The sequence below is a fragment of the Chroicocephalus ridibundus genome, chromosome 7 (assembly GCF_963924245.1).
Source record: "Chroicocephalus ridibundus chromosome 7, bChrRid1.1, whole genome shotgun sequence".
NCBI classification, from domain to species: domain Eukaryota; kingdom Metazoa; phylum Chordata; class Aves; order Charadriiformes; family Laridae; genus Chroicocephalus; species Chroicocephalus ridibundus.
This window is the reverse complement of record NC_086290.1, coordinates 12823647-12848980: the sequence shown is the minus strand read 5'-3', so window position 1 is coordinate 12848980 and position 25334 is coordinate 12823647. Positions and strand designations below refer to the sequence as shown.

General features: G+C 42.6%; 1 protein-coding gene across 5 annotated transcripts in view; it reads right to left on the bottom strand.

Annotated features, from left to right (window-relative positions):
- Positions 1-25334, bottom strand: part of SEMA5B (semaphorin 5B) — a 277400-nt gene that overhangs the window by 193582 nt on the left and 58484 nt on the right. For 4 of the 5 annotated variants that reach the window (XM_063341108.1, XM_063341110.1, XM_063341111.1 and 1 more), the window contains exon 2: positions 7478-7688. The exons of the other annotated variant lie outside the window; for it this stretch is intronic. The gene's annotated coding sequence lies outside the window, so the exon portion shown is untranslated. The remainder of the gene's footprint in view (positions 1-7477; positions 7689-25334) is intronic. 5 annotated transcript variants of the gene reach the window in all.

The following is a 25334-nucleotide window of genomic DNA, read 5'->3' as shown; positions in this document are numbered from 1 at the left end:
GCCCATAGAGTGTGCTCAGTCAAAGCCAGGAAAATCCCAAGCCTGGTAGTCACTCCATAGTGCTGTCATCAATTAAAAAAAAACAGGATAATATAAGTAACGTAGTCTAATGGCCAAATTTTCCCCTCCGCACACCCCTCCAAATCCATGCTGTCTTAGCCAAAAGCAGGGAATTCCAACATTAAAAGAATAAACTGCCCATCCCGAGGCAAGGAACCTGTGGGACTAGCGCAAGAGCCCGCTCACAGCCTTTGCGGAGCAGCAGAAACCAGGCATCTCTGCTCTCCCTGAGGCTAGAGGGGGAGCTGCTGACAGGGGCACGACGGTCACCTTGTCACTGACTGCTCCCCAACCCTGGGCAGCCATGTTGCCTTCCTCTGACCACGCACAAGAAGAGTATAAAAATGTTCACAACCATCTGTGAAAAATCTTCGAGCACTGCCAATAAAAAGCCCGGTGACTGTCGTAGCAGAGATGGAGCTGTACCAGAATCAACACAGGATCTGAATGTCTTCTCTTCATTAATGAGTTTTATCCTCTCTTCATCCTCAGTCTAAGGCGGGGAGGTGTTATTGCCCTTTTGCAAGCTATAAAAATCCCAGCACAGCAGATGGATTAAACACCTCGCCCAAGGTCCCTCGGGACATGCACATCTGCATTGCAAACTGATCCCAAAATGCCACAAACTCAGTCTACTGCCCTTCCCTCCAGCCCAGCCTAATTCTCTGAATTTCAGGATGATTCAAAGCTCTATTTAAAGTCCCTTCAGCTATGGGTGTGTGCAAGGCATTAAGGCTGAGCCAAAAAGTTGGAATTTAGCAGCTCTCGTTGGGATTCATCTTGGTAATAGTGAAACACAGACCTGTGGGGTTTTAACCTGAAATGGAAAAAAGGTGGTATATGTCACCTGCATTATGATGTAAACCCCCAAGAATATACAGTAGCAATGCCAATGTCTTCTCCTTCTAAATTAACCTGTCTCCTTAACAGTCCAGTGGTGGCCACCCAGCCTAGCACAGCCTTCCCAAGCCTGCTGCTTGCCTACATAGCAAGGGCTGCTACGAAACAGGAAAAAACAGATACAGAAGAGCAGCTACTAATATCTCTTGCAGTCTCCCGGTGCAAGGCAAGTGGCCAGGCACTGTTGCACGGTGAAACGAAGGGCAGCCAGGACAGCTGACAAGGTTCAGAGACACACAGGCATGGTTTACTATTCAAACCATGCTGAGCTCTTTAGGTAAGCTTTATTATTACAGATGGAATTGCTTGCCCTATTCCTGATGACCAAAATGGGGCTGCTCTTTGGAATCCTTCAGAGGCTGCTTATAAATCAGAGAACACTTCACCTCTGGACACATGGCGCTAATAGATAATAATGTAAATGGTCTGATATTTTAACCTTAACAGGCATTTGCTTGGGTTATTGTAGGCAAAAATGAGGTCAGGAACTCTGGTCACGAGCTTTAAGTTAGAAGAGCCTCAGCCTGGGGTCACCTGGCCCACCCTGGCCTTTACAGCACTGTGCCCATAGCTGACACCTAACAGCAACCTGTAGGCTGGAGCTGCAAAGGTGAGAGCGGGCTACACGGTCCTACACAGCTGCACCCCACAGGCACCGCTCACCTCTGCCTCCCAGACCCCATCAGAGTGATTACATCTATTAAGGAACAGCAACAGCAGTAACATGATTGCTGTGAAAATAATTTTGAAGACATCAACCCCTAAACACACACAGGAAATAAAATCTGCTTCTATACGAGCCTTTCCACTTTTCTCACTCATCTGAGGGATGTCCTTTATAAAACATGAGATAAGAGCAGAGTTGTTGTTCAGACTGCATATCTGTGTGGTTCCTTAGATACCACCGAAAGCCCAAAGGCAGGTCTTGGCATCTCATCCCCTTCTTATAAACTCTTTTAGAAAGTTAGAGCTGACTCTGACATGAACATGATGAGAAATGGGGAGCTATCTGTGCCATTCTGGGGAACATGCCAAATCCTGTATTAACAGCCCCCACCCCGTTAAAAACAAAACAAAGCAAAAAACAACAAAAAACAACCCTCCTGTTTGCTACTGATTAGGCAGCCGAATTAAAACTGATGAAGCGATTGGATAGAATCCAAAGCTGTTTATCTGCACATAAATCACAGACATGCTTTACTCAACCAGTATGGATTTACTGAACTAGGGGAAAGACCTCTTATTCAGAATGCTGATTAATACAGCAATTAAAATATCAATGAAGCAAACATTTGGGGTAGAAAGCCGTTAGGGGCTCCTGGAGAAAACATTCCATTAAATATGAATTCAAACAAATTACTAATTAAAAAAAAAATAAAAGGAACTTTTGATAGAGAGTTGGTTTGTTTCTTCTGGTTAAGTATATGATGTTAGAGAAATCAAATTGTAAAGGAGGAAAGAAAGACGCAAATTAACTAGCTGGACATGCCAAAGAAGATTAAAAAGGAAGGCTGATACATATTTTATGACCGCAAGGGAATAAAAAAAAATTAAGAGAGATGTACTGTCAAACCAGACACGGTGTTAATAGCTAAAGTATATGGCAATAAGAACTGCTGTTCCCATAGCTATTAATGTAAACTGAAAATTGGGAGCAGGCTGCAGCAAAAGAAAATAAATCACACCTTTTTTTTTTTCAATTTGAAAATATGTCTGAAATAAATCCCTACCCCCAGCATTCACTTGCTGCATTCCAGCCCCCCAACAGCAAGACAAGGACTGTCATTTCAGCAAGCTACAACTTCCAGGCAAGTGAGACAAGCGACAATTTCTTACTATAAATCATGGCTAATTTATTTATGCAATTTTTCTACTTATCAGAATCACTGGCCTGCAGATTATCTCCCCCTTCCCCTTTGAGTCCTGAGAAACTATTTAACATGGGAAGTGGCTAAGGGGGGCAAAGAGGGGAGAGTGTCATGTAGCCAAGTTACGCATCCCAGCTGGAATTTGGGATGATGTCTTGCAGTTCTGACTCCTTCAGCCAAGTTTCATACAGGAAGCACAAATGCGCCAAGGGCGCAGTGAAACACGCTGGAGCCAATAAATAGCACTTGACTCCATTAACACACTCATGCTATGGATCCCATCACAAAACCCTTAGTCACTTTGCAACGTCTTTGCTCACGAGGTAGCCAACGACTTGCACAAGGGAAAGGTTCAGCAGCCAAGAGGATCCTCTGATGAAGCCTTACAGATGCCGAGCGTGTATGTATGTGGGATGTGTGAATGCAGAGCCCTTCCAGAAGAGGCAAATGCTGCTTGTATATAAAGCTTCTATGGAAATACTGGACACAGAAGGTCGTGGTGCCATCAGTGAGGTAAAGGGCAAATTGTTGTGAGGAACACCACCAGCCCCAGGAAGGCAACCCGCTCTTGGCACAGAGGGTCCTCACCAAGCCTGGGACGGGTAAGGGTATACCAGAGAGGAGCAGGCGTCCCCATTGGTTCATGCAGGTTTTACCCATACACAACAATCTGTTACAGCTGTGCCACAGAAGAGGAATTTGTCACCAAATGACTGTCAGAGGGGATCTTTCTAAGACCCAGTTTTGTCTTCAGTGTTGTATTATTTATCTTTTTTTTTTCCCAGTTACCCACAGAACACGCACAGTGCCGATCCTCTCCTGCTCAGCATGCCTCATGCACCAGTTCCCCTGGGCACCACCAGGAAAAGAAGGTGACTTCACATTTAATTAAATCCCTTTAGAAGACCAGGAAAACGTTTCTAAAATTCTTAGATTAAAATTTTGTAATGCATGCATTACAGGTCTGACGGTTATTTTAAAAAGCTGTTAGTAGCAAGAATAATTTCACCCAGCATAGAAATACCTCCATTTTTGTGCTGGAGTGAGAGATAACTTTGAGGAAAGTAGTTGACAAATTACTTGACAAATTTGTCAACTACCTTGGAGCCATCAAGATGAAAGGCTTTATATAAATGTTGTATGATTTTTTATGTATATATATAAAACACTTTTACGGGACTGTTGATAAAAGCCTGAGCTACAAAGGAACTCTTTCCCCCAGTTGAGAAAAGGCAAGCTGCTAGACAAATCAGTTCAATCTCTGCCTTTCAAACAATATAAAGCAGTATAACTTTCAGGAGCAACACCTCATCTGTTTTTTTTCCAGACTGCCTATCAGGAATCAAGCAGTAAGTAAACATTTGAAAAGTGTTCCTCTGAGAGCAAAGGTTTAGATTTGAGTCACAGGATCCATTGAAAAGAAAAATTGCTTCTGTGCATTGGGACAGTGCCTTCCCTTCTGAAAACTTTATAAAAAGAATAAACGGAGATAATCTTTTTACAAGGTATAGCCCATATGGAAATTCATTATTGTTTCCCTTTAAAAAAAGTCAAGATAGTTCATAAAGTGAGAATGGGGTCACTATTAAAAAAAAAAAACAACATATGCAGAAGATTTCCTAATGACTATATCCAGTAAAAGTATGGTTAAAAAGCTTTATCATAGTCTAAAATGAAGCTCCTGTTGATGAGAACATGAGATAAACAAAAGAGGGGAAGACATAATAAAGCCCTAAATCACTAAGAGCATTTAATGCAGAAGTGGGGGTATATATACCCAAAGATTGTTGATTAAATATTTTAAGCATCCATTCTTCTCCTAGTACAAAACACTCGCTGGAGTAGCTTCAGCGCTGCCACTCCCTGAAGACTGCATTACTGCTTGTTAGCCCCGCTCAATCACTGCTGTGGAGGCGCAGCTGAAAGGAATCATTGTTCCTGCTTTACAAAAGCAAAACTGAACCTCCAGAGAAGGTGAGTGATTTGCGAAGGATTTTACAGCAAGCCAGTGGCACAGCTGGGGGAAGCCAGGAACCCCAACCTAGGGCTGGTGCCTCCCAGCGCTAGACCACGTTGCTTGCGATGTTTCCACTAAGAACGCCATGGAGTTAGGCACTGTTTTCATTCCTGCCTATTCCACATACAGCCATGACTATTAATTTAAGGCTGTCACTAAAAGCATGTATATATACATGGAAGGTCACAGAAGCAGGGCCTGGGATGTTGCTTGAAGACAAGATGTAGGTCTAGATTCTGCTTTCAACAGGTGTGCATCTAAATAAACTCTTTCCTTCAGTGGATTTATACTGGAGATGAAAATTTGATCCTAAAAGGCCTGTAAGCTAAAATTACAGCTGCTTGGAAATACCTTTTTGTTGTAGCCGACATTCACCCAGAATTCAGTTTGATTACACAGTGTAAGTGTGGCAGGCACTTGAGGACAGAGCATAATCCCACACCATATGCACGCTGTGATACCCAGACAAAGCAACGTAAGTCATGGAGCCAGACAGAGTGCCCTGGACGCAACAAGCCGCACACATTTCTTTAAAGCTGATTAATTTAGGTGATCAGATGAGTCGAAGACTCAGAGGGAGCTTTAGTTCATTACTTTTTTTTTGTCTTTGGCTATTTCAAGAAGAGTTTTAAGGGACAGGGGATCTTTTTAGCATATAGTGATGATTCTCATTAGCATTGAAAATATTAATATAAATATGAAAAGAGTTGAAGGGAAGACAGGAAATAACTGCAAACATCTTTAGTGAAAGAAAATGCCTTTCCTCCTCCAAAGACGACAGTTTCTGAGCACCATTCTGAGCAATGAAGGTCAAAGACTTAAAACCCATTGAGCAAAGTTCACTCTTTGCAATTGTTTCTAAACCAGACCCAGCATGCAGTAAGTAGATCTGCCTAGGAAAATCCCAAGACAACTCTTTTCTGACAGTACAGCTTGATTTGTCAACATTGACGCATCCAGTCTTTTGGTTTCACCAGGTTTATCAAAAAAGAGGTGTGAGGGGACCAAGCTTGTCTTGTTGGTCTCTACCAGCACCTTGCACGGCTCCCCGCCAGCTCACACTGCAGGACTCCAAGGAAACAGCTTACAGAGCCTGGGCTTTTACAGCACTGACGGCTCCAGGCCAGCAACCCCAAGCTTGCAGCAGCCATGCCATAGACCAAAGTACTTGAAGCTCAAGCAGATTTTAAGATCAAACTCACAGGGCTTCTAGGATCCCCAATAACCAGTCAAGCAGTTCTCACTAACACAATGTTCATCTGCCTCTGGACTGCCCACAGTACAGAAGTGACTCGCCTGAGCAGGCCTCCTGAGCATAAGCAGCACACAAGTATTCCTTTTTCTCTAGGGACAGTGGCACTCCATCCCTCTGGCTGTGTATCTTTTTGCAGCAGCAGGATTGAGCAACATGGTCCTGTCCTCCCTTGTCAGATGACCAAAGCTACGCTCAGCATATCAACTGCAAATGAACAGTGCATCTGGGATTTCTGGGGCTTACTGAACACATTTCTGCAGATTGTTCTCTGCAAATGGCACCACCTGTTCTCTTCCTGATGCCTCCTTCATGCCTCCTCTTTTTCAGAGGAATCCCAGGCTGGGAGCTGCCTGCAGGGCCAATACTGCCACTTCCCCTGGAACAACTGTGTGTGGACCCCCATCTCTTTGCTAGACAGTCCAAAGGGAAATGAATCACCAGGATGGGACCTTGGTCCCTGGATTGGTTATTCTGACAAACTGTGTTGGGTCCATCGTTCTACAAAACCGGAGAAAAACATTATATATTTCTGTCAAAATAAAAAATTAATTTTCCATAAGGAACTTTTTTATTTTCCAAATAGAAGCTCCAGCCTTTCTAAAGTGGAAACTTCTCCTTGTTTCAGAACTGGGCGCGATCTGTAAATGGTTCTTCTTGTAATGCTACAGTGGAAAAGCAGCACTACAAAGCTAACGCCTTGCAATGCTATTTACTGGGTCTGGGCTATATTCTAGGACCAAACTAATCAATTTCCATTCACCATCCCCCTGCCCATACTGCATCACATGTACCTACACTGAGTGACTGTGAAGTACGAGGTATTTGCTAACAATGAATTCTGGCTAAACACGCCAACAACATTATTTTGGATTTGAACTGGTATAACTAGGGCCTGAATGTCACCTGCCTTTTTAGTTAAACTGTGCTTCCCCCGCCCACTAAACAGCATCTGCAAAAGTTGCATCAGTTCCTTGCACTGCAGCAGACACACACTTTCTGTATCCAAATTACAGAAACCTACCTATCTCACATGAAGTCTGAAATATAAAGTCCTCATTCCCAAAAAAGTCAAGGGAGAAAGTCCCATTGACTCCAATGATAGCAGAGTTAAGGGAGCCCTGAGCCATTTGGAAAACGCTGCATCTAACGTCTGTCATTCTTTGCCTTGTCCAAAATCACAAATAGGCTGTGGCAGCGTCAGAAACAGATGCCAAGTCTTCCAGCTCCCAGATTTGTGCTTTAACTACTTGACACATCCTCTCATCACTGGAGCAGGAGAAACAGAATGATCAGAGACCAAACCCCCTCATGCTGAGCAACCTGAAAACATCATGTTTCAGCACAACAGAGATGAGTATCCTTCCATCACTAACTCACCAGCCCAGAGGCCAAGGACTGGCAGCAGTCCAAGGTCGGAGTCCCAGAAGGTAAACTCTTCAAGAATTAGTGATGTAAAGGCTCCCTCTCAGAGACAGTCCCACTGCAGTCTTCTCTGAACCCCTTGGACTCTGCAAACTTCCTTCTCTGGCATGCCTCTTTGGCCTTCTTCCTTCGAGCTTTCTCATAAGCTTGTTTGTGGATGATTTATCTAAAAAAAAAAAAAAAAAAGGCATTTTTTTCCTTCATTAAAAAAGAAGTGTGCCTGCATTTGGCCGATACAATAATGATATTATAAAGTCCTCTTTGAGGAAGGCTCTCTCTACTTCTGTTAGGTCCTTCCTCTTTCCTGAGTTATATGACTAAGATCTTGGGAAAACAGCTCATAGTCTTCATGGTCAACATCACCTCCCCTTCTTCCCTCTCCCTCATCACAACATTATTTGAAACAACTTAAATGATCCTATGCCTGGTCTGAGCATCAAGTCTGATATAGTCATCATCTCTGAAGGTCCTGCTTTTCATCCATCACTGACCAGGACACAGAATCCCTATTCAGTGTAAACATGACTCAGTTTAATTTTTCCAAAGACCGTTTGTTTACTTTCTGTTAGAGACTAATGAGTAAATATTACTTGGTAGGCTAGAACTTCATGAAGACCAAATACATCCAGATCACTAGATGCAGCATAAACATATGGTCAAAAGTTTGTAATCATCCCCAAGACTACAGAGGCATCCTGTGAGGCAGCCAGGAAAGGAACTGAAGTCAATTTTCTGAATCCCAGTGTAGAGTCTTAAACATAAAGCCATCTTTCCTCCATATCTCTGCTCTCAGCAAACGCTTATTTTCTGAGTTTCTGCCTAGCTATCAAATATCTAAAGCTAGCAGTTATCCATCCTCCAAGTCTGTTACAATTTTAATTGCAATTGGTCTCCTAAGTTGTCATCTCTTCTCGTAGTAATTTTTGCTGAAAATATACCTCCCGTCGTTGCATGGGCTCCATTCTAATCAAGCTATGCTGTTCTCTCCACATGTTTGGCACCGCATTTAAAAATCAAAGTGCCAAATTCCTCTGTGAACTACTCAGATGCAGCACTTACATATGCCTATCAAATGCAGAGAGAAGCCAAACTTTGACCCTAAATAAGCTGATATATGAAAACATGACAGTGTTTCTTTGGCTAGAGGAAAAGAAAGATTACTTATAAAGCCTTTACTTAATTCTTTGTGGCTGTATTACAAAACAAGCAATTATAAATCTCCTCAGATTGTCCTAAACAGTACAAGTAAACTTAACAAAATGAGATACACATGCCAACATCATAAGTGCTTTTCCAAACAGAAACGTTAGGCACAGTTACAGCATCGCTTCATGTCAGTCCAGTCCAGTAGTAATTACAAGTGTTAAGAACATAAAAAGCAGAGACCAGATTCCGAGCAGAACCCAGCCCTTTTCACCTATAGAGAAAATAAAGTTCAAAGAGAACGCAAGAAAGAGTGAGCAAAACATCAGAGATGTAATGAAATCCCCGAGCCTGCCCTATATGCAGAGCTAATGACGGCTCTGTTAGTGAGCTGAAGAGGAATGGCGTAAAGGATGGAGAATCTGCCAGACACTGACAAGCCGAGATAAAATGAAGAGAAACAGTTATAAAGAAAGACTTGTTTTCCCTTGGTGATGAACTACTCTGCACAATTACAGACCCAGAGCAGAGACAGGAATTAGTCTATGGTATCTAACCAAAAAAAGGCGACTGACACCTACTTAAAGGAGGGAAGGTATTGGAAATAAGTCCTTAGTTTAACAACAGAGGAAAGAACTTTCTCATGCCACAAAGCTTCTCCCATTTTACATGGAGATAAAAATGAGACCTTCTCTAGGGAAAACCCATGTGGCATCTGCACCCCAAGGAACAATCCAGCACAAAAGACTGAAGTTTAAGCCTCCACGCTGCTTAATTTAACCAGACCGTCTAACATTTGCCTTTCACTTCTCAGCCAAAAGTCTAAGTCACAAAGTTACTGGCTATTCAGAGAGGTGTACATATCTGTATCTTAAATACGGACCAGCAACTACTAGCACGTTCCCAACCAACTCTGCTTTCTAATAACATGACACCAGCCTAAGCTGTATAAAATACCCCAACAAATTCTGAAACATCCCTGCTTTCACCTTTTAACGACACAGAGGACTGCCTGCATCAAGGCGTGTTTTGATGCTAATCACAGAGCTTTCTGCAGCTCCATACTTCCTTTGCTCAGTGCAAATACACATGTTTGTGGGCATTAATTGGGGCATCTAGGTCCATTATTCAGAGAAGTGAAGGCATGAAGGGACCAACAGATCATTTTCTCTGACCTACTGCTGACAACTCAACTTCCCCAGTTACACAACCGAGTCCAGTAAGTGCTACATATTAGTTGATGAACACTGGTAACGTGCTCTATAGATCCAAAAAATATTCCCGTGAAACACCCAGGGAGCATTACCTTTCCAAGGGTCCTGGAACAACTCTACTAGTATAAATTTTATGGGTTATTATTCAACAACCTCAATGACTCATATGAGAAATGGATCAAATCCTTGATTGTCATTCTCCGACCCCAGCCAAAAAGATTGAGTTCTTTCAGAAAAATGGCTTGCACTTACTCTTGGTAATTTGCATCTACTTTCCTCAGCCTTTACAGCTTCTTTCTTTCACATTTACTGCCAGTGCAACCTCTGCCATTGCTTTCACTGAGCATCACAAACACTTTATTACTAATTTTCAGCTCATCTGCAAAGAGTAGAGATCTCAGAGCAAATGGGATGACAAGCCCTCCGAGCACCTTACAAACTTATGACCGGAACAGAATCTTAGAAACCAAGACTTAGAAACTCACAACCGGAATAAGGAGGTAGTAGCTAAGGTATATCCAGTAAGGGATCTATTGAACCAAGAGACAAAACAGAATATGGACGCATATTGCACGAAAAAATGGATTCATTTCTGCTGTAGAGGAAACAACATCCACACCAGTAAAGATGGCTACTCCTGCAAGAGTTTATGTGTTTGCACTGGGGAAAAAAATCTTGACCAGGAACCAGGTTTCCATCTGAAAGTTTCTGGTAGCTGGAAACTGATAATTTTCAATTTTTCCAATGAAAATCTCAAAGCTTAAAGAAAGATTTCTCTAAAAGCAATCTTTTTACAGGAATAAATTAATTTTCCAACCAGCTCTCCAACATATACATCTATAGTAGCATGTAACAACCAATGCTAGTATTTAGGCTGACCTATTTTCCTCACAAAAAGCAACACTGCTTTATTTCTCTTTGGGACACCACCCATTTTCATCTCAAATAATATGGAATAAAATCTATTATCTTCTCCATTTCCATTGCTGCTGGCAGAGACCAATGCCTTAAATTTTTTTTTTCTTTTCCAGTGTACAGTTAGATCCCTAGCAAGCTCTGCCCATCAGATTATTCCATTAACTTTCCAAATGACATGAGATCACAGTTTTACATTCACTTCCTGATCATTATCAAGGTCCTGGAAAAACTGCATTAATTTTTGAGCAGCTCAAATCCTTATGAGAATTCTGTTACTTAAACACAGTAATCATTAGCTGTGTTGGACAATATGAGCCACTTCCATGCACCGAATGCTGTCATTTAATTTCATTTTCAGACATTGGAAAACTCACCAGTTGATGGTCATTAGATGTTAATGGGGATCCCCATGAAACCTCATTAATTAGGTACTCTGTGCCTCTCAACATATTTAAAATAAAGCAAGAAATATATATCTGTGCCACAAAGAGATAAACATTTTTGTTAATCACTTTCATCATATTAGAATAACTGACTTCAATATCAGTATCAGTTCTTGCATTGTTCACTAATTTTGGTAAATTGACACTGGAAATACATTTGGTCCACTTTTACTCAGACGTGAGGTTCTGGCAGCATGCATTTTTTCGTAAAGCCTTCTAGGCAACACAGATACAAGGCTGTTTTCAGACATGCTCCTTAGAAGTGCTGTAGCAGGCAGGAGACTAAGAGCCCATCTGGAGCAGCGAGACCTGTAGGTGCTTAATTAAGATCAACCGTTGCATTACTAACAGCCATCAGGTCAGCCCTGCTTCAAGGAAACAGTGGAAGTGGAACACAAGAGTAGGATTTTGAACAGGTACTTCTGGGTTTCCAATATTCTCCACAACTCAGTGAAGAGCAAAGCATCCGAGTCCCACGCAACCCTAAGAACAATCCCCACCAGCCTTTCTATAACATGGTTCTGATCAGACAGAAATGCTGTGAGGCTGTAAATCTCCACGTGGTCTATAAATATCAGCTCGTACAACTACAGCACACTTAACATCTTGTTTCGTATTGTGAAGCCACAAAAAATCTAATTTCTTTCTTCACTGTTAGAGATGAAAGAAGGATTCTCAAAATGTACCAATGCTACTGTAGCGCCTTTATTCATATATGGATTATTGATGCAACGAATGGTCATGATGGACAAGGCTGACAAAACACTGCTGGGCTCCCCGGACGAACCCGCTGCATCAGGCAGGAAAGATTCAACTCCACACTTGCTGAGTTTGGAAACCAGAATATTTCTACCTAGTTTGTCATAACTACCTCATTAAGCAAATTATTTCCTTTTCTGCCTGCCCTTAACCATCTAAAAGTTTAGCCTCATTTCCAATTTGAATTTGCCCTTTATTAAATTGAATTCATTGTTCTTTGTGCTACTACTCGTGTTATGTGTCATTTCCTTTTCCCGGTATTAAATGACCCTTGAGATGATCATCCTGCCATTAAACATTTCTTTAGATGAAATTGGCTAAATTCATTCCCACTCTTATATCTCCTTGAATGTTGTGGTCTTCCTTTGGAGACTGGTTTCTGAATTTAAGAGCATGATCTTGGTGCGGGATACTACAGGTGTGATCTTAGCAACAGCATAATAATGCATTTGTAAATTCTCTTATTCTGACGAAGCTGTTTTTCAGCCTTCATGCCTTACAAGTGATTTTGTTCTTCTCAAACACATCACACTAAAATGAAAGGTGTTTTGTTAACTTCCATCAACAAATCCTCCTTTCCCTGACTGCTTTCATTTTGCATCACTCATACTCAGGATACATTTGCTGAAGGCTCTGGTTCAGACCAGACTCTCCCCGTGTGGCACTGCAAACATCTATACACGGAATTAAGGATCCATGGGGTCTCAGTACTGCACCAAGCGTTGTGAGAGTTGGCGACCAGTTATGCGAGAGGCACTGAATTGTGCTGCCAAATAGGGATGAAGTTAAGAACTTGTATGTTTTCCTGAATCTGAATCTTGAACTTTGGTGTACAGGATTTATTGTGGAGTCGGGCACTGTCCAACATCAGTGAGGTTAAAGCAGTTGTGAGTTTCAATTGAATTACCTCTCCCTTCATTTGTATATTTTTTTAACTCAGTCGTATTCTTTCATACACGTACTACCTTCTCACTTTTCACATGCAATTTGACACAGTCATTTCCTCAGCTGTGATCTTTTCCTGTATGTCCTTCTCTGGATTTGGACCAAACCCCACCTTTTGTTACAGAAAACCACTGGTTAACGATCCATTTTTCAATGCATCTGTGTGAGCAAACGCAGCAAATGCTGAGGAGAGCAGATTTTGCAGTGAATCAAGGAAGTAAATGAGTGTGGGAACTGGGGCCCAAAAGCCATTTCAGAAAGACATTTCTGAGCTACCTTAATAGGATCAGCCTGTCATATTTCAAAACAGCATCGATGGACAGAAGTAATAAAACTTGTCTGATCAGTTTAAGCACAGGCATCCCTCACAGTTGCTTTCTGCATGCGTGCACATGCACTCACGCAAGCACACACGCTTCTTCACCCGTAGAATCAAACCTCTTAAATTTCTTCCACAATTAATTTGCAAATAGCTTATAACATAACCGGAGACCCACCTAGAAGACTGCCTTACAGTACGCACATCCTGCCCTCTGAAGGTGCTCATTTCTAAGGCTTTTTTTGAACAAATACGTATATGGATATAAATATAATCTGAACATCTAAATATATGTATGTATATGCACACAGACAGTTATTTATTTATAATTTTGGCCTCATATGCCCCCAGAGAGCAAAACGCTCAGAAATCGTTCTTTCACTGGGGCTGTGGCAGCATGGTGAAAATCTCTCTGCTCTTAATTAGTCAAAAGCTCTTAAACTCATGGAGATATAAACTGCCAGAAGTAGAAATCTATTGAATGTAAGAAATGTGCTTTAGATAAACAGCAGGGAATAAAGTACAAGATGGCCCAGTGTTACTTGGCTTGACGAAGTTTTACTTTCCCCGGATCAGCAGCAGAGCTTTTAGTGTTCCTCCTTTACTTTCAATGAAACTTTACCATGGAATCTTCCCTGTATCATGACCCAGCATTCATAAAAACAATGCAACTGCCTATAGATTTTTCTGATTACATTTCCTAGAGCCAATTTTACACAGGCCGTTTATAAGTTACTCACCAGAAAGCAGAAGAGAAGAACCATTTCCATCCATTTACTAAAACGCAAAAAGCCTCAAACCAAAAAGCAAAAAGCAGCAGCTCCATTTCCTGCATTGTACAGAGCTGGGTGACACCAGCAGTGACTTTTATGATACCATACGCCCTGCTGAACGGTGTTTCACTCAGCTGATGTAGCCTTATTGGAAGGTTAATAAACAGGTGTGATCTTTGGCTAATAAAGGCTGAGTCCCTTATAAAGGAGATACATTTTCAACTTGCAGGGAGAAAGGGCTGGGGGGGGGAACACAGGCAGGAAAAATCTCTGCTGAGGGCACCGTGGGCATGCCAAAATTTGCAAAGCAGGGATGAGGGGCCTTTTATGGAGTTTCACTATGACAGGACATGGGGGCAAGCTGAGCCAGGACTTGCTCTAAAGCACCCTGCAAGGTTCTTTCCCCAGAGCCACATGGCAAACTCAGAAACCAACATCCCAGCTCTCACCTGCTTCTAGGTTTGATGTTACTTATCACTTTGATGAACTGTGTTGCAATTAAAAAGACAAGAGGGAGTTGCCAGCCTGGGGAGATTTTTTTCCTCCAGGATGTGAAAGAGGGAAGGTCTCAGATGCAAACCACCTCTGAAGCACATACATGGAAGCATGAGCTGTACCATCCCTGAGAGATGCAGCTTGGCCACCCCCAGGCACCGAAGAGCCTCCACAGAAAAGAGGAATACTCACCTCCTCTTTCTACCGCTGCTGAGAAAACAGGAAACAAAGTTTGTTTTTATCAAAGCAAGCCTTTTCTCACATGTGTGCCCATTTCTGGAGAACCTAAACCTGGCAGGCTTCTTCCAGCCTCCCAGGAAAGCATTTTCAGCACACCCTGTCCCGAGACCCTCCCTCCCCCTGGTTCCCCACACACGCACTCTCAAATCCCATTGAGGTAAACAAGTGATAAGACTTCGGGATTAGGTCTACTGACCTCAGAAGGAATTTTGCTCAAACAAGAATTAAGCTTGGAAGGATTTTGTCCTTACCAAGAGGCTTCTAAAGGTTTCCCACGTAAGAGGTTCAGGAAAATGACTTGTGGAATTTACATCCCGCTTTGCTCCCTCAGTCACTTTGGCAGCTTATCCTGGAGGGCACCGGAGCTGGCATTCAGACAAGCCGTCAGCTCACAGCCTAACAAATTATTGATTCTCTCCTCACTTTGAGGCAGACAACAACAAACTCCTAAATGCACTGCATCCTTCAATATCTCCCTCTGGAGAAATACCCGTTTGTAACATTGGCAGTAACGGGGCATTTCCATCTCTCAGGCCATGACGGGTGGATGAAGCACTGCGGTTTATGTATTTTGTTATTTTGCCTTCAACCAAGGATTGGTGACTCGGGGAGATTTTTGCGCAGAGTGTGACTTTCAAATCCACACTCAGACACAGTGAGACATACGTGCAAACATTCAAGTGCACATATATAAAATTGATTGAATTTGGAATGCAGAAGGTGTCCAACAGAAAATGGGGTTGAGAGCTTGTTTTCCCCAGTATTACATTATTAAGGAGCAAACACAGTTTTCCATGCGTCATGCACTTAATGAGCTCCAGATTGCAGGATACAAAAAGATCTTGACATTGGCTTGAAGAAACAAAATGTTCAAAATGATCTGGATATATTGAGGCACTTCATCATAAATGGCACATCACCACATTGAGTATCAGTTTTGCAAAATTCCTGTTATTTTTCTGCAACTCATAGCAATGTGTCCCAAGCTTTCTTGTTTTCCTCCTGCCTTCTCCACTGCCCACTCACTAGGGATGTAGGTTCTCCCTTGACCCCCTGCTCTGGAGGGGCCGAACCTTCTGCTGCTGATGGTATGCCAACTCTGCAGCCCCCAAATGCTGAAACAAATGTGCAGCAACCAAAAAGTGCTGGGGATTCATCACTAGACTCATGTCAAGAGCGGCATGAAGAGCAGCATCTACTTCTACCTCTCCGCTTATAGTCACGGAAGCCCCTTATAGTCATTCAGCCCCTCTCATTCGTGTCAAGGGCTAGAAATGAGGGCATTCAACAGAATCCATCACAGATTGTGCCCCTGGGCTATACAGGACAGACCCAGGAGCTGAACCAAGGAGCTGCAGCTCACAGTCTTTTGTTACATCTCGTATGCCATGCCTCCCACTGCCTTGCGCCATCTCACATTAGGACTACAAGGGGTCCCTTGGGCAAGTTCTGCCTGCTCCCAGCTTAGAATACAGATAAATTCAGCAGCCCATCTATTCTGCATTGAAATGCTTCCTCTGCACCTGAAATCGATACGGTTTTCATGCAAATTTTTACTACATGTGCTGCACTGTTTCTAAACATTCATTCAGTCAACACACCTAAATAGTTCTGAAAATGATATTATGGCTTATCAGGCCAATGATCTACAATTTTATATATCCCTAAAAGCTTATTTATAAACAGCAGTATAAACATTGTTAAGGCTATTGTGTGAAACTCTTATACCATTTCCAAGAATGTTTTTTGCAAATGCTAATCTTACCAGAAACATTAAACAGCAAAAAAAATTACTTTTGTTTTCGCCAGTCCATTTCTGATTGAGACTGATATAACAGAGATTTCAAATGTGCAAGAAATACTCTGTACCACAAATACTTCTTATTGTCCCTGTGTATTGCAATATGTCCCAATTTCAAGAGTCTGCTTTGCTTTAGATAACGTTGCCAAGTTACTAAAAAAAAAACCCTCAGCGATGGACTGTTTGCATCCCATGGTCATAATAATGTATCCTGGTGACACTGAAACATCAAGATGTAAACAATCAAGAGACAGAAGGACATTGACCCAATTGGCTAAGTCTAAAAAACTGCAATTCAAAAGCAATGTGGTATTTAGACCATTGAATATGTTATCAGGATAGGTACTTGCAGAACTAGGTGCCAATTTTAGCATTTCTCAGCTGAATTTGCAAACTGAGTTCATATGTTGGGCTCACTGCAGAATAGAGACCTCTAACAGATGCAGATTCATATATGCTGAAGAGGCTGAAACAATCACTCCTAGCCTCAAGGCAGAGAAAAAGGAGAACATTTGTTTTCAATATTTAAATTGACTAAAACTACAGGATAGCTCGTCATTAATACAAACATATAATAACAGGCAGAGGACAGCAGTGAGACAGACATCTATCCTGGCTGGATGGTTTTGCAGCCTTAAAATACACTGGATACAAATCAAGTATGAGCCACCATTAGCTGCAGCAACATTTTAGGTGATGGACTGATAGTGAGAAAAGGTAGATCATGTGTATCTTTTATTGGACTAATATATAAGCTGTTACACATGAGCCTTCAGGCCAAAAAAGTCTTCTGGGAGCTGGCAGCAGAAAGAACATTTCTGGCCCGAAAGCATTTCACTGTTTCAAGCCAAGACAAAGCCTCCACCTCTGTCCATTTTATCTCAAGCAGCTGAAAATATTTTTTGCAGCCTGTTTGTGACAAACAGTCACAATGACAACTAGCACAAACTCAGCAGGCCCAACAGAGAAGTCCTTACCACTTAAGTGCTCTGTTTGCTTTTTGCACTGTCTCTATCCACCCAGGATATTTATAGAGCACAGTCACTGGGATGTTCACAGCCCCATCATGGTGACTTGGCAAGTTTTGCAAGAAGCGCAGTCACGAAAGGAGCAATTCTCTGTGAAATCACACATATACTTTCACCTGTCACTAGTACTTGGGTGTCCCTGGAACTGATCGTTGCAAATCTCTTGGGATTACTGTGCATTTTAGGGAAAGAAAAATAGGTGTTTCTCAGAGACAGCCAAATAGGGATTTGGCCAGGAGTGACTTCTATGTCTCTTTTGATAATGTTTCCATATAAACATAAAGGGCCACTTAGCAGTGACTTGAACAAGGTGTTTCCAAACCAAAAGCGTGAAGGGGTTGGTGTTGGCTGAGTTAAAAACCTGGACTTTGAAATTAGGGACTGCAATAACTCGAACCCTGCCTAGACAAACATAGAACCCAAAACCAAAGACAACTTTATTGTTGTTCACATAATATCAAGAAATGTGTGAGGCACAGAGAGTTTTATGTGATCTGGCCACCAGCATCAGAAACTTAACTGTGGTCTCTTGCATTTCCAAAAGACCTTCTGCACCAGACCATGGGCAGGATTTTGCAGGTCTCTAGGAATTACATGAACCCTGAAACAGGGCTTTGAGCAGAACCAAGACTGAAGTGGTCAGAAAATCTTTGGAAGCTTTTTTCCTTGAGCCAAAAGAATTTGGGAAATCATATCCGTTCTGCTGAAATTGTGTCTGAAAGGAAAAAAAAGGCAAGAAAACTGGAAAAGTTCTGAAAATGGGAAAATCAGACATGGAAAACTTTGAGAATAATAAAATATTCTGATATAAGGTTTTGCTTTAGCATGTTCTGTATTATGCATCTGAAGATAAACATTTCTTAAAACAAAGCTTTTCTGTGAACCCCAAACAAAGCTTTTTTCCCCCTCAGAATTTCATTTCCAGTTTTGAAGTTTTCTGGTTTTGTTCCTACTCAGAATAAGTACAAACACTAAAATCCTACATAAACATAGCTTTTGCCCATCCCACAATTTACACCTGAAACGCCATTCGTCTCTGTAGGGACAACATACCTGAGCACTTCACAAAAAGACCGTTCTGTGCCTCTTGGTATTGTTAGGCATCTAAATATTTTTTAAAATGTGAAGTCAGCTGGTTCGCAAGAAATGAAGCCAGGTAGCCCTAAAGCATACACCAAACTGCATTTCCAGACAAGTCAGTCAGAAGCATAAGGCTATGAATAATCTGTGCACAAATCTCCCCCCAAAAAAAGGAAAAATAATAAAGGCAAAGGGGAGAGGGGAGGAATTCAAACAAGCAGCGTCCCTATGATAATGAGAGTGCTGGAGCACTGCTGTAGTGTAGCCGGGCTGTGGCAGGCGATAACATTCTTTCCCCAGAGGAACCTTTAGGTTTATGACAAATCAGGGATGATGCTCAACAGCTATTTGATGAGCTCCGCAACAGCTGCTGAGGTCTGCATGCCACTGCAACACAGCTGGAAATGCACAATGCCGCAGCATTAAATGGATAATAACTCAGGGCTTGCCAAGCACTGAGTATCACTAACTTTTTCTGATGAGTTATTTGTGTCCATAATCAGCTGTGAAACTCTTTAGGAAAGATGTTCTCTGAAAAGGAGGATTTATCTGAAAAGGAACCCACTGTCATTAATAAAGTTGTCTGGCCTCAAAGCCTCAACAAATCAGATTCAAACCCATGGTGCAGTCTTACGGCAGTTAAATGTTTTCCCAGTGATGGAAATTTAAGGAGTTTTTAAAAGAAAGAAAAAATGGCAAATAAATGAATCAGCGAATCTTTGTCTATCAGAAAGGATGATTTGCTGGTGGAGCAGAAGAATTACCATGCGCCCATCACAGTATGATCACAGATGAAAAATTTTACACCTATTGGAGAGCCATTTTTGACTTGGAAAAAAAAATCCTAATAGCGCAATCACTTACATCTTGATTGTAAGACATTGTCTGCTCTGAGTAAAGGCGGGGACCAGCTCTCGCAGTGAACAGGACCCAGGCAACAAATTGTGGCACAGGCAGTTCCACTTCCTTCAGTCCTGCCAGAAGAAAAAGCCGTATCCACTTCACTGCAAGAAGCATTAAACACCAGGCTGTGTGCAGCCACCCTACAGGGAAAACAAGGGGCAGAACCAAGCCTGTTGCTCTCTTATGGTGAAATGAGTCAGAGTAGGAGGAAATATTGTGTAGAGCGCAGTGGGGGACAGGACTCTCCTCTACTCCCCCTTGCACAAGTACAGGTCGTGCCAACCTAGCTTTTCTAGTTTGGTTGGGGTTTTTTTTGTGCACAGTACAAGAAAGTTCCTGGCACAGCTCTCAGCCAAAAGATCTCTCCCTTCTTTGAGTGATTGCTCTGGCCAGTTATGGGAGCGTCTCTCAGCTGGTGGTGGAGCAGCATCGCAGTTGTCGTCACCATTTCTGGAACTGGGATGCTCTGCAGCTGCTATGTTCTTGGTGAGCGAATGAATCACTGCTCACAAAGAGGCGACAGTGGCAGGTGAGGGCAATCTGCGGAAGGAAGGCAGGGGGCACATTCCTGTCTTTGCCTAAATAAATGAAAGATCTGCCCTCAGTCCAGTCTTAGTCATTCACATGTTGCCACGCTGACCAGTCTTTTCCCGTCCCATACATGCCAAAGGCATCTGCCTTAAAGAATGTAAATTAAATAAGAATCATTGCCTTCTCCTTCATTATACTAATGCCTGGAGCATGAAAAGGGGGGAAAAAACCCAACAGAATCTTACTCTGATTTACATCAGATGCCATTTGTATTTTTCACTGGCTGCCTGAGGGGGAGGGAATCCACAGAATTAATATGGGGGCTCTTTATCGTCAGCAAAGGAAGAGAAACACAAGAAAAGAGCAGAAGGGAGAGGATGAAAAGGGAGTAAGACAGTATTTCAGAGAAGTGTTTATAGATATTGTTTCTTGGGCATTTCACAGGTTCACACTGAGCACGTACGTTGAGGAAGGAGGGGAGGTTTCTACAGCCAACAGCAAAGCCTCTGATTTTCTTCCAGAGGTTTCTACTGCTCCACAACCAAGTCCCATGCACTGCTCCCTAACAGCCTTTTAAGGACAATGATGGCAAGACTCTCCTTTTAGCAGCACCAAATTTGCCAGCATTAAGAGGAAAAGGACTCATTTTAGTGGATCTCAGCATGTTTGACATGCATAGTCTTTCACTGCGGGTAGGGACAGAGCCCACACAGACAAAGGCAGGGCATCCCCTGTAGACTCCTGCTCATATAGTTGTAACAGTGAGCAACTGCAAGGAGCCTGTTGGGGCAGAAGACCCCCCAGCAGGAGCTACAATGCTGAGAAGAACTGTATTAGCTGTATTCTCCATGGACAACCTGATAATGACCGCACAGAGTACAAACTCCTCTTACTCTCCTCACGTGACGGCATGGACATGCCACACTGAGCTCACATGGAGAAGGCGGCAATCAAGCAGAACAAAACAACATCCAGCCTGGTTGTATTGTCTCCCCAAGCAGCCTCCGTGGTAGTCAGGCCTTTTATTCCCTTGCATATGATGACCGATCAGGAGAAACCATAATTTTCAACTCTCAATTTCATCCCAAGTCTTGCACTGGCCGGTCATTTCTTTAAAGCGCTAGTTCCTGTAGTTACACAAAAGTCAGTGCTGTTCCTGGTTCCTAAGGAAATGATACCCAGAGTACAGTCTGCCAGTTGCTTCTTCCTAATAACTCAGAAACTCATGGACTAGTTTTAATCCAGACCAGAGAAAAGTGGAGGTTTCCGGGATAAGTAATTCTCACAAACTTCATGAACAAAAGCTCTGGAGAGAACAAAGATCTAGCAGCTTCAGGAAAGCTTGAAATGTGAACTGGTGCCTTATTAAACTAAACCACGTAGGAAATAGCCTTTTATATGAGACCTAACTACCTTCATCAGGGTTCGCAACCAACCACAAGACACAAATCTGCAGGAAACTAGTATTCATTTGGAACTAAAGACGGAGAGAGAAGACTGAAAATCCGAACAATAAAAGATCAGCCTCCATCCCCACAAATATATGTCAAAACAAAAAGAACCTCAGTCACTTTTTCAGTTTTCAGGCTCTATAAGACAAATTAAACCTCTCCAGACTTGATCTCACAAGGTCTGAAAACCAGTCTGGCAATACGACACTTGGTTCAATGTCTGCAGCTCAACCGTAATTAAAACATGAGACGTAAGAGTCCAATCCAGGGTAGACACAGCTCTGCCTAGGCTACAGAAAACAAAGCCAAAAAACCCCAATCAGACAATTTAATTGCAGAGAAACTCCCCTCCCCTAACATAAGGTTTTAAAAGCATTTGTTTCTAAGGATCGTTAAATTAATAATCATGAAAAACAATGATTTTTACAAAAACTATTTTACTTCCCATCATTAATTCAGCATCTTTGAACTGCTGAAGAGACATGGATAGGAATGGCAAACCTCACGTGTCCTACATGATGTGCCACATCAAGATGGTGCCATTGAAGAGCACTACAGCACCCTCCATGCCCTCACTAAATCTGCCTCGGGGACAAATCCATCCCACACTGTTGGGATTCAGCCGGAACCACCGCTGCAGACCACAACAGTGATAACGCTGGCATTTCTGGTACTGTGTTAACTAACATGGTTTAAGATGCTGGTATTTCAGGCTTCCTGAGCAGATCTATCAGTCGGCTCCCATTTACACTGTCACTGATGGAGGGGGCACCCGCAGGGAATTGGAGCTCTGAAAATACCTCCATGCAGACAGGGCCAGCGAGGCCTCCTCCTCATGGTGATTTACTTCACTGCAGCAATGAAAATTCCTGTCTGGAACGGAGTGCCTGACTGCAAACTTACCACAGCTCCAGGGCTAGCAGAGTCAAAAGGTCACAGTATTTATTTGTTGCTCTTCCAAGATCACTTTCCCATGAACTTGATGGATTCTCAAATGCCTTCTATTGCACAGAAGACTGTGATTAATCTAAGTCTTGGTTCAGTTTGGGACCAGGAGTGTTTTCTTCAAAAAACTCATTCTTAAATTCACTCAGATTCTTAGCAGTTTTAAAAGTGAAAAATTACTTTTAAACTAAAATATATAAAGGTCTTATTTTTCTAAGCAAGTATAATGACTGCAGAAAATGAATTATTCTATTTCTTAATGTAACACACTGCCTGTCAGAGGAAGAATTCCATGCTCAGGATCTTCAGCCGCTCTCTTTTTCCCTTCTCTGTGTTAAGATATGGAAGAAGTCAGTTCTGCTCCCAGGCCTGATACCTACCTTTTGTGCTGTTGCATGTAGAACTTGAATTTCATGTGTGTTTTCTCAGCTAATAAAAGCACTTGTCTCTGTCTCTGAAGTATGGTATTATTTAATTTTTATATAATATAATAGAACATGGTGATTTTATACAGTGTCTCATAACTTTCTCTTCTTTATAAAGCCTCAGTTCCTGGAGCCATGTTGTTACATGAAATTCTCATTAGACAAAAAAAAAAAAAAAAAGGAAAAAAAACATTTTTAGTGCTCAGGGTAAAAAAGAGGAGATTGCAAAAGTGAATACTATAGGTTCAAAAACCAGATGAGCCCTAGCTAATCGTGTTACAGCAGTTTAAGGCATCACCATCCCCAGATGTCTGCCTCAACCATTTGCAGAGGTTACCACTGCTTGAAGCCATGGGCAGAGTAGAACACGTGTCTGCACTTAAACACAACAGCTTACAGCCAGAGAGCTCGATTCATGCCCATCATCCTCACTGGTTTGAGCTAAAAGATGGGTTTTGCACCGGAGATGGAGGCAGCACAGGCTTACCTGCCCCTCTGCCTATTCTGTTAAACAGGGGCCCTGACAGTCGGGGCAGGGCAGACAGCTGGGGCCCCGTCTCCGGCCCCAGGTTCATCAGGCCTCATTTTGGACCCCAGCATTTCAAACAAGCTGTTTTGGAAGCAGTGATGCTAAAGTTACCATGGGACCCAGCCACCCCTGTAACTCCACTTCTCTTATGTCCCAGGTAATCCCACCCTGGCCTTCCAACATCCCTCTTCCAAATCTCCTGACATCCCCACATCACAAACTCTCTCCCACACCCCCAGCCAGGACCTCACTTTCTCCCCACATACCCTCACTAGTGGCCAGATGTTTGCCAAGCTGAGTGCTGCCCATCCGCCGTGCTGCCAGTCCAGCCAGCAGTCAGCCATGGCAGGCCTAAGGTGTCTGCTTCTTGTCTGCTTCTCCCTGGAGGCACTGATTTGGCTCTCTGTCCTCCACCCATCCAGAGTATCTTCATTTGCCCGTGGCAGTAACGCTTTTTGTCCCTTTTCCTGGGAATATCTGTGCATCAGGAACCCTCGACAGCAATGATGCAGCGTGTCTCCCATTGCTCTGCACATAACCTAGCCGCAGTTTAAACTCACGACCTTTGGGGCTTACCCCCTCAAATACAACACTTAACGTCTAGTCCTGAGATTGCCTTTCCACCCTGAACGCTCATCAAAATTAATAAGGCATGAGGTCTTATATGCTAAAACTGGCACATTCCCAGTGGGAAATCAGCTGTCCCAGAAGTCTCAAGCCTGGCAGGAAACTCCAGCTTTCCAAGAGCCTGGAGTTATGTGGGACAAGCTAAATGATGCTACTCAGCAACTGTTTCCCAGAGAAATACAGCAAGGGCCATGACAAGGCCAACAAAGACTAAAAATATCCCAGAGTTTACCCCATGCTCTACATACTGTTTCATTTAATGTGCCATAATTAAGGCTTTTTGTACATACACAGTGATGTATGAAGTGGAATGCTGTCACAACTGGGAATGGCGATGCCTAAGAGACACAAAGACAAGGGGATAGAGGTGCTGTTCAGCACAGAAGACACACCGGAGTCTCAGGGATAAGAGTAAATTGAGAGGAATACCTCAGAAGGAAAAGGTCTGCTCAAGGGGTGATGGTGCGCTACAGTAAAAATTCATCTGTTTAGCTGGATCCCATCAATTTGGTGAATGGAGCTGATTTCAACATTTAAATTTCACTCCGAGTTATGTCTACAAATTGTACTTATTTGAGACTGCAAAGCATCTGTTTAAAGCAAGCTCTAATTTGAGACATTTTTCCCTTTGATAAGATGACGGCATCAAATTCCTAAGTACTAAAAACCAGACAAAAATCAAGAGCTGAGATGCTGCAAGATTTGACATTTTTCATGTAGCAGCAAGCCAGTCTGACACTCTCTCATGGATCCCAGTGTGCTGTTACTACGTGAAGCTCTAATGCCGTTGATAATAGTTAAAGCATGGCAGTTATGTTTCAGGAGCCGAAAATAAAACAAAAAAACTTGAAGTGCCTTTAAACAAACATTATTGAAACCTCTCCTTTTGGTCCTTGAATTCCCACCGGGTAGACACCATACCCTTCATGCAGCCTCTGGCTGCTGATTAATGAAACTTGGCAAAGGGTAGCAAAGCCACGCCAAAGGCAGCACAAAATCCCAAGTTTCTACAAATCCCAGAGGTGAAAATGCACAGACGACAACAGCACACACCCCCCCCCAATCGTTTCCTGACTTCACTTAGCCACGAGTTTGAGTTAAGAGCACTCAAACAGGCTGTGCTTTTCCCTCTGTGCTCCTGACAATGGCTCCACATTCAAAGCAATCACAGCCATCTCCTGTGTACAATTACTGGCCTTTTACAGCCTCACCTTGTCTAACTTCCCACTACGGACCACAGCTC